General features: G+C 37.7%; 2 long non-coding RNA genes across 2 annotated transcripts; both read left to right on the top strand.

The window, feature by feature from the left end:
- Positions 1-2544: 2544 nt before the first annotated feature.
- Positions 2545-6193, top strand: LOC308679085. Its single transcript, XR_014028693.1, has 3 exons — positions 2545-2663; positions 4602-4760; positions 6084-6193. It is a non-coding gene; the product is annotated as an uncharacterized lncRNA (long non-coding RNA).
- Positions 6194-6201: 8 nt separating this feature from the next.
- LOC308679084 lies at positions 6202-9321 on the top strand. The gene is made up of 3 exons (XR_014028692.1): positions 6202-6245; positions 6805-6975; positions 9171-9321. It is a non-coding gene; the product is annotated as an uncharacterized lncRNA (long non-coding RNA).
- The last annotated feature ends 304 nt before the right edge of the window (positions 9322-9625 follow it).

The following is a 9625-nucleotide window of genomic DNA, read 5'->3' as shown; positions in this document are numbered from 1 at the left end:
GTCTTCACACACCAAAAACTTCAGCAAGGGGGGAGATGCAGTAGGTGAGGAAAAGTGAGTATTTTTGCCACAGGGTCCAGAAGTGAAAAATTTGAATGTGGTCCTGCTACAGGTTGGGTAAAAGGAGGGCGGGTGGGATTGTCCCAAAACTGAAAGAACTTTCTTTTTAAAAGTCCTGTTCCCACTCCATCCAGGTGCTGCTAGAAGGGGGAGAAAGTGGGAAAGGTTACTCTCTCTCTCTCTCTTTCTGTGTGTGTGTGTGTGTGTGTGTGTGTGTGTGTGTGTGTGAGAGAGAGAGAGAGAGAGAGAGAGAGAGAGAGAGAGAGAGAGAGAGAGAGAGAGAGAGAGAGAGAGGAGCAAAACTGGGGAATGGAGCGCATTGCAGATGCAGTAAGGAGAGTAAGGGGATCTCTCTCTCTCTCTCTCTCTCTCTCTCTCTCTCACACACACACACACACACACACACACACACACAGAGAGAGAGAGAGAGAGAGAGAGAGAGAGAGAGAGAGAATACAAAGGAGCTTCCCCCTTTCTCCCTCCTCTTTTTAAAAACTTTTCCCACTTGTCCAGGTGCTGGAGGGAAAGAGAAGAGAGAGAAAGCAGGAAGTGGTGTGTGTTTGTGTGTGTGAAAGACAGAGAGCGAGAATGCTCCCCTTATTCTATCTGCAATGCTGTCTGTTCCCCACACTTTTGCTTCCGTCCTCTCTTCTTGAGTATGATGCAAAAATGCTCACTTTTCCTCACCTACTGTATCTCCCCCCTTGCTGACGTTTTTGGTGTGTGAAGACCTAGTGTTTCTCTGTGTGTAAATCACCTGGAGGGCCGTTGAGAGAGCCAGTTTGGAGGGGGGGGGCATGTTTAGGGTTATGGTCTGTAAGAGGTAAAAATATATACAAATATATAGATTAGAAATTGCTTAATGACATTTAATCTTAAAAATATTAACTAAAATTTAAGGAGTGAGTTTATCAATTATAAAATGGAGTAACTTAGGCTTTTAACTTTAAGGGCTTTGGCACATGCAAGATAAGCTGTTGTGGTTTAGGTTAACAGAAGCTAGACATAACTGCAAGCAGAGGAAACACAAAAATAAAGATAGAGTTTATGCTAAGCTAAAGGTCATGGTTAAATGATGCAGGTACAACAGGTGCAAGGGGCCTTAATTATTTATTGTGATTAAGTGCTTCAGATTAGTTTATTGGGGGGGAAGCAGGTGGGCTTGAGAGCGTTAGGGGTGGGGGGAAACCAGTGTCATGAAAAGGGTATAAATATGTGATTTTAACAATTACTCTCCCGTGAGAGACTAAGACCACCAACTTTTACAAAAGTTTTAAATCTCAATAAAACTCTCTTCCTGGAATCCCAAGTGAATATTTGAATTTATTTATTTTTAAAATTCTGAGCCAAAAATGCTCAAAACAGGTCTAACCCTTGTCTCAAAATTAGCCAGCCTATTTAGCATCCTCTCTTTTCAACCAGTGATTTCAGATTGTCCCTTTAAAGAACTGCCTTTTGAAGAAACCAGGAATCCGCAGCAATTGTTTCAGAATTGTTATTTCTCATTAATATTTGGAAGTAAATATTGGCTGTGCTTTATTTACAGCCAGGTGGCAAAGCCAAATCGGCTTGTTATTAACCTTGTCATTATGCAGGGTGGAGGAGAGGCAGCCTGCTGAAAGGCTGGGAAGGGAAATGCCCTATCCCTAACCATCACCACCCCAAGGCGGTTTTTTCTTCTTCTGTTCTTGCATAGACATCAAAGCAATGCCCCCTGTCTCCCAGTGCCTGAGGCTGTCCACCCCTCGGCATGTGGATTGGCTACCCTGATGCACATTTAAATGTCCCACACAGCCAAATGGCCCTGGAAAAGTATCTCTTTGTGAAATGCTCTGGGAAGAAAGGGTGGGGGGCGGGGAGTGCCGGTGGAGAGCCAGCTGAATAAGAATTCCCATGTTGGGTCAGCTGTGATGGAATATCCAAGCAGAAGTGGACAAGTTAAAGCAGCCATGTTCAATTGTCCTAGACCCCTTCTAAAATTTAATTCATGTACTCAGTTCTGAAAACCCCTTCTCTGATAACTACACATCTTGTATCAGCTGAATGATCACTTTTCTTGTATTAATTTTTCAACCAGTGAAATTCCAGACATTTTTAATATCACTGATGCAGTGAAAGATGTACTTTAGTTTTCTAGGATTTGCAGTTCCAAACTGAGGGCTCAAAACAGGAACTGAATCAATCCCTTAGGATGAGTAAGAAATAAAGATAAAAAACAAATGGTAGGATCTGCTGGGAAATATCTGCTTGGAATATCACCTCAGAATACACATATAAGGATCATGTTTAGCTGATCACTTAATCAGAAAAACAGATAGGATTGGCCTTTTCTTCTCTCAGTTCTTGGCAGAATTTAGAAACTTACTAGTTGGATTCCAGCCATTTACTTATTATTTAGTGATTCTGAGGTTTTAATACATGATTCCCACATTTCAATTATAGTTTTTCCCCTCCAGGTTTTTCTTCCTGTGTCTTCCCTTTTGTCTTCAATGGAAAGTCATATTCATCTTGTACTAGAGATGGAGCCATTGATGAGCAGCTCTGGTGCAGCACAACAGCTAATTATGACATAGGTGGCCAGTGGAAGCATTGCATTCTTCAAGGTAAATAATCCAGAGCCCTATCAGAAATGAATAATCCAGAACTCTGGTAGAGTTATCTTCTTCTCTGGGCAATGGTTTGATAGGTTACATTTGAACAACTGGCTCATGGCTTCTAAGCAAGATATGAAATATAGAATTAACATCACAAATAAGATAGGGCTATTCTTAGTCACTGTTATAAGTCTCTCATCCCCTGGCCTAATCACTGCTATGCTGAAGCATCATCATGATTGGTGGCTGGAGAGAACAGCAGTAACATTGTCATTAGATAGAAATAGTTGCCTCTACAACAGATGCTGGAATCTGGGAGCATCGGCACCCTAAATAACTGGAAAATGCAGTGGTATCTGCCAGGGAGTCTGTCCTATGTTCCCTAAACTAGTCTGTTGTTCTTAGATATGATGGGTGGGGCGAAAGCCCAATTGGCAGCAGTCAAATAAAAAATTATCTGCTTGAGTGTAATACTTCTACTGTATAAATAAATGGAGAGGCAGCAACATTCTTTCACCTCAGGTAATAAAAGGTGCCAGACCAACCCTCAAAAAGTAGTCAGTTTATGTAATTTCTAAACTCAATAGAGATCAGGAGAGACATAGAATAATTTAGTCTTTAAAATAATGTGCTCCTGTCCTAATTCACAGTTTGAGCAGCTGGAATATTCTGACTGAAACAGGGGTGGGCAATTTGCAAGGTAAGCCATTTTTAGTAGCCTCTTGAACCCCAGAGATTTCAGTGACAATATTCAGCAAATTGCCAAATCAAAGAAGCCTAATTTCACATTGTTTTTTTTCTACAGGAGAGAAGTAATGTACAAAAATTCCAAAGTGTAGAAACTTCCAGGCTGATTTAACACATTATTATTATGTAAGGGTAATTGACAGATTCACAGACTAAAACTGATGGGAACTTAATAATTCAAATTCTAACCCAGGACCTAAGAATTATTAAAATAGTACCTACTGTAGAAATATAAGTAGTTCAAGCAGTATGGAGGATTTTTTTTATATAAAATTAAGGGTTTGGGTATAATAATTTTAATAATTCCAGATACTGAGTCTTTTAGGTATTGTTCCATGTGCTCCAATCATGATTGGTATAACAACATTTCTTTTTCTGTAGTTCAGTTTCAAACTGCAAGTCCTGATATTTTTTCCATTGTTTTTCCTCAATCCTAGTATCACCAAAATAGCAGATTCGATGAACCAGATTTTTTTCTTTTAAATAACTGTGCTATCAAACAAATGTCTATTTGTTTGGATTTTAAAGTCTTATAAGATCTTAACTCATTCATTTTTCTAAAACCTTCTCAACCTGTCAGTCACCATACTTTTCACTACAATTGAATCCAAACCTCTGGCAAAGTTTTCAGTGAATAATTTTGGCAACTTGGTCATGATGTTATAGTCAGATTGTGAAATTTTGCTTCAGCAGCTGATTAAATGATCAATTGCTTCATTCTTTTCACTACAAAGGCAACATTTGCTATTGTATGTTACATGTTGAATTTTTGCCTTCATGCAATATGTGGGCAAAGCTTGTTCTTGAGCTACTAGAATAAATTCTTCAGTTTCTTTCTTTAACCCTCCTGATCTGACCTTAACTAACTCAATGTGGGTTTTTAAAAGCAGCTTTTTCTCTATATACTGACCAGGCATGAACCTGTACTACAAACACAGCCATTCATATATATTGCATCATTATCCTGACCATTACAGGAAAGATTTAAAGATTAAAAATTCAAAGGCAAAAAAAGAGCATTCTTCACATAAATTTAAAATCATTTGATTGCCTTTAGGTCACTCAGTTGACAATGATGAATGGAAAAGACAAGATATAGAACTGAACGTTACAGGAAGTATAAACAGAAGCAGAGTTCTTAGCAATCTCTTGTTCACCTTTCTAGCTTTCCATCTACATCCATACTTTTCATGTTTTCAGAGCATGGAGGCAATTCTGGAGGCAAATCCTGTGTGTTTCCCTTTGTCTACAAAAACCAGACATTCTACACTTGTACTAAAGAGGAGAAGGGAAGATTCTGGTGTGCCACCACAAGAAACTATGACAAGGATCTTGAGTGGAGCTACTGTGCTGACACCAGTAAGAACAAGATATTGAGTGCTGTAGTTATTTGTCTTACAGAAGGATGTAAGAGATCAAGATCTCCAAGTTGTCAGTTTCAAAAGCTTCTTTTCATTATTCAAGCTTGGGAGACAAAGTTTTTCGTCAAGAGTAAGAGAGTACTAAGAGACACAACTGCATGCTAGAAAACATTTAGCAATGTGTGAAAATTCATCTGTGGTAGAGCTAAAGGAATATGACTAAAATGAGTACAGTATAACCTGGAGAGAGAGAGATTTAGAGAATATTTCAGTTGCAAGTCTTAATTTAGTTGGAGAAGGGATTTGAAGGAAAAAGGTCTTAGATTTAGATTTGAAGAACACGAAGAATAATATATTATTAAGGAAATAGAAGCTCTTCTGGTATTTGAGAGCAGAATGGCTGGATATGTGAAAGTTGCAGAAAAGGGTATACGATATAAGACATAAAGTTACAGAGGGAAGGGGATCTTACTTAGCCATGGAATTTTGAAAGTGAAAATAGATGAAAAATTATGGCCCAATTTTCACGCTCATGATTCTAATCCATATAAGATTTTTCTGATAGCATAGTAAATATCAGTTTGTGAAATGGTACCCTATGACGTCTCTTTTGCATAATCTGCACTGGTTACCAGATTTAACTATAGTGTTAATTCAGATGCTGAGGTAAACTTGCCAAGTGAAGGAGGGCAATACTCTCCATAGGCAGCACTGAGCTTCTTTTCTCCCCTTCTTTATAGACCCTGGAGAAATGGGGGTGGGTGGGAGTATTTTATTTTTTATGATAATAGCTACTGTGTGGAATACCTTGTCCAATGAAATGTATCAAGCCAGATCATTCTGGGAAAGAGTGACTGTTCACAAAAGATTTTGACTGAATGCTCATTTTGGGTTTTAGTTTCTAGTTCTTTTCCCAGCAATGATATGTTGCTGATGTTTTTAATATTAATATTGGGGGTGTTATTTGATCTGTTTTAGAAAAGGTAGATGCAATACTTATTCCTTTTTATAAATAATGTTTTAGCCACCTTGAATTTCTTTTTTATGGTGTGTATTCTTTAAAATATTTTAAAGTATTTTTGTTTTAAAATACATATACTGCTCAAAAACATAAAGGGAACAGAAAATAAGACATCCTACTATTAAATACAGTACATTGTGTTGTTTAAGTGTTCCCTTTATTTTTTGAGCAGTATATTTTGAAAGTAAAGAACACTGGTTAGATGAAGTTTTTACTCCTCCCCCACCTTAAAAAGGGGACATTTTCTTGTCTTTGTCTAAATACTCCTGTAAGAGGAAACTAATATTCATTTCTGCACAGGATTAGATGCCAATCCTAAGGGACCCTGCGTCTTTCCTTTCATCTTCAACCACACGTCTTATTCATCATGCACAACAGACGGCATTTCTAATAAGAAGCCATGGTGTTCCCTTACCAAGAACTATGATATTGACTTTCAATGGACCTATTGTGAACCTTCTGGTAGGATGGTGGCATGCTGAGTGAGGGGAAAAGGTTATGTGTACATGGGTTGGATATTGGGTTTGGAGAAAGAGTAGGAGATTAAGACAAACTCATTTGGGAGGGAACTGCAGAAGAAGATCCTGACTGTTTTCTAATATACTCAGTATCATTGTGGAGATATAAGCAGATAAATATTTTTCCATTCTGTGTTAGTTTATTATTTATTTATTTATTTATTAAATTTTTATACCACCCTTCTCCCGAAGGACTCAGGGTGGCGTACAGGGCAATAAATATCAAAATGTAAATACAAAAGTTAAAAAAGAGTTTAAAAGAATTAAATAATTATGCCCAATATAATACACTAATAAAAGTGTGTTAAAACTAAATCCAACCCCAAACCCATCAGACCAGGTCAGATTGTTCAAATAAATAAGTTTTTAAATCGTGCCGGAAGGAGCGAAGGTCGGGGGCCATCCGGAGCTCAACCGGCAAGCGGTTTCACATGTATTCACCACTGAACATAAATTATATGTGAAAGGTATCCATAGCCTTACTTTCACCTTTGTCTTTTAAGAACCGGAACCTGATCTAATAATAGTGAATCCACTTTGTGTATTCCCATTCATCTACAAAAGCATCTCCTATAATACATGTACAACAGAGGGCATGAGTGATGGGAAGCTGTGGTGTGCCACCACGATCAACTTTGATTTGGATAATACATGGGTGTACTGCAATGTCACAGGTAAGATTAAAATAGACAAACTTTTTGCAACAGAAGTGCACAACTTCAACTGCAGATAAAGGACTACATGTGTTGCCCCTGGTCCTGTACTCAGAATTTTTTATTTTTTTTTATTTTAATTCCATTTATATCCCGCCCTTCTCCGAAGACTCAGGGTGGCTTACAAGCTTAGCAGTAGCCTTCATTCTATGTATATGCCTGCTTATTAGGGCTTTCACACACACCCCAAGCGGCATTATTACAAAGTCAGCTTAATTGCCCCCAACAATCTGGGTTGATACTGAGTTTTTGTTTGCTTGTGTGAATATTTAATGTAGCAGATATGAGTGTATTAAATACACTGACAATAAACATATTAATCAATAGTAGTTTGTGTATTGTTAGGTATTGGATTATTTAGCTCATTGGGTGACTCTCTGGCCAGGAGTTCTACTCACTCCCCCCACGCACCCCATCTTTCCATGAGCTTCAAGAGAAAAGTCAAAACACATATGCAACATTTAACCATTTCCTGGGTTAAATAATGCTTTCCCAACTAGGGTAATAAGGGTAGGACAGAGAAACCAGGGAAGAGTATATAAATTATGAAGGTATATATGTATTATGGCCCCCAAGAGGTACGGTATATTCTTGCAGGTCCTTCAAGTCCTGTCAGCAGCAACTCCACTTTATGTTTTACCAGTGGTGAAGGGAAATTATCCTGCTTCTTAGCTGAGGACAGTGAAACAATTTAGGGCAAGGATGGATGTCCTTTTGATGTGTTAGGGCTGACCACAAACCTTTTAGGTAGCCATGAACAACAAACGATATGATAAGAGTGCAAACTAGATGAGGCCAGTTTTTTCTGAGTCTGTTTTCTTTTATGATAGGAAATTTATAAATTTCTTAGCTTTTAAATAGTTGTTTTACAGTAAGTCTATTTTAGGGCTTTCCCTAAAAGTTTTGAATCATATTATCAACAAATGGAAGGAAATGATGTCATCAAATTTTTTAGCATCTAGAGTTGGCTGTGGACAATCACAAACAATGGACTTGAAGCCCACTTTAGGCAATGGGATTTCATCTGTCCAATGCTCCTTAAGAGTTCCAAGGAAGATAATCTGGGATAGATAGCCCTGTTTTCCAAAGTAAAAGTATGGCTAAAGTTTGTTGTTATTGTATCTTACATATTATTGAACATATATCCCTAACACGGCTACTTCATACTGCCTAATAATAGAGCTGATTCTGCCTCCAAACAGATACTTTTGGCTGAAACAGATCTACCAAGATCTGGAGAACCCACAATAATGCTTGGCATTCATATACTTGCTTTAGGATATGACCTAATGTTTTTCCTTTTTGTTCAAGCAAAATTTCTACCAGGTCTCAGTTTGGGCCTTTATTTACTTTGGGCCTTTATCATTCCCTGTAACATTATCATTGGAGAAAAAGAACATGATTTGGTATCTGACAACCAACATTAGATTCAAATGCCATACCTGTAATTCTTTCTATATTCAACACATTTCGCTCAATTAACATCATAGCAACAAATAGTCATCAATTTATGACTGGAATTGAGTCTGTTGTTAAAATAATAAATCACAATGGCCATTAAGTGGGTAACCACATCATCATGCCTAATTTTATAACTTTTTTTTTGCAGTGTTCATTAAGTGAGTGTGACTGTCCTAAGGCTTGTTAAGTGAACCTATTGTTAGATATGGACTGTTGTTTTTTTTAACCAGAAAATGGAAGTAAATGCTGATGTCTGACAAAAACATTGTAAACTGCAGCTACATGACTGCAGGTACATGTGGGATGCTGCAAATGGCCATGAATGCAGGCCGGTTGCCAGTTGCCCAAAATGTGGTCACGTTGACCATGGTGGTGGTGGGGGAGCTGTTGGTATTTTGAATCAGGGGCATAAATAGCTTTTTTTGGTATCCATCTTAACCTTGAATGATTGCTAACAGACCAGGCCATAAGTTGAAGTCTACCTATATACAAAAAACTGATTCCTCCTAGTATGTGTGAATGGCTGCTTTGCTTTCTTATTTAAAGTTTACTTTCACAGTGTATCAAAAAAGTTTCTAATGCACCACAGAAGTGACATTTGGATGTACAACATAAATTATTTTTTTAAAAAAAAGACATCAGGGGAACTGAATGACCTGAGGTCTTACAAACTTTATCTCATATATCATGTTCAGATGCTGATCCCAAAGAAATGTGCATCTTTCCCTTTTTGTACAACCAAAATTTCTACTTCATGTGCACCACAGATGGGATGTTTGGCAAGACACCTTGGTGCTCCCTCACCCAAAACTATAATTCAGACCTGCAATGGACTTATTGTGAGCCATCAGGTAAGGAAGAATGGTGCAGAAATAGAAGCAAAACTTTTTTTGTGCATGAGGGTCAAATGAAATGCTGATGATAGCATTTCCCTGTGTTGAAGTATTAAGATGCCCCAGTTTTATAGCAAACCATATCTAATTTTAAATGAAAATAGACATTTACAACAATATCAAGTACCCAAGTATATCCCTAAAGGTAAACACTTTTCCCCAATTAAGCACTGTTTGATATTGAACACAAATTACAAAAATAGTCTGTATGCCATTTTTCTATGAAAACCAGATACTTCGTTTACAGTGTCTTTCTG

This window comes from Vipera berus (assembly GCF_964194415.1).
Source record: "Vipera berus genome assembly, chromosome: Z".
Classification (NCBI taxonomy): Eukaryota; Metazoa; Chordata; class Lepidosauria; order Squamata; family Viperidae; genus Vipera; species Vipera berus.
The sequence above is the reverse complement of the archived record's forward strand: the minus strand, read 5'-3'. Positions and strand labels throughout refer to the sequence as shown.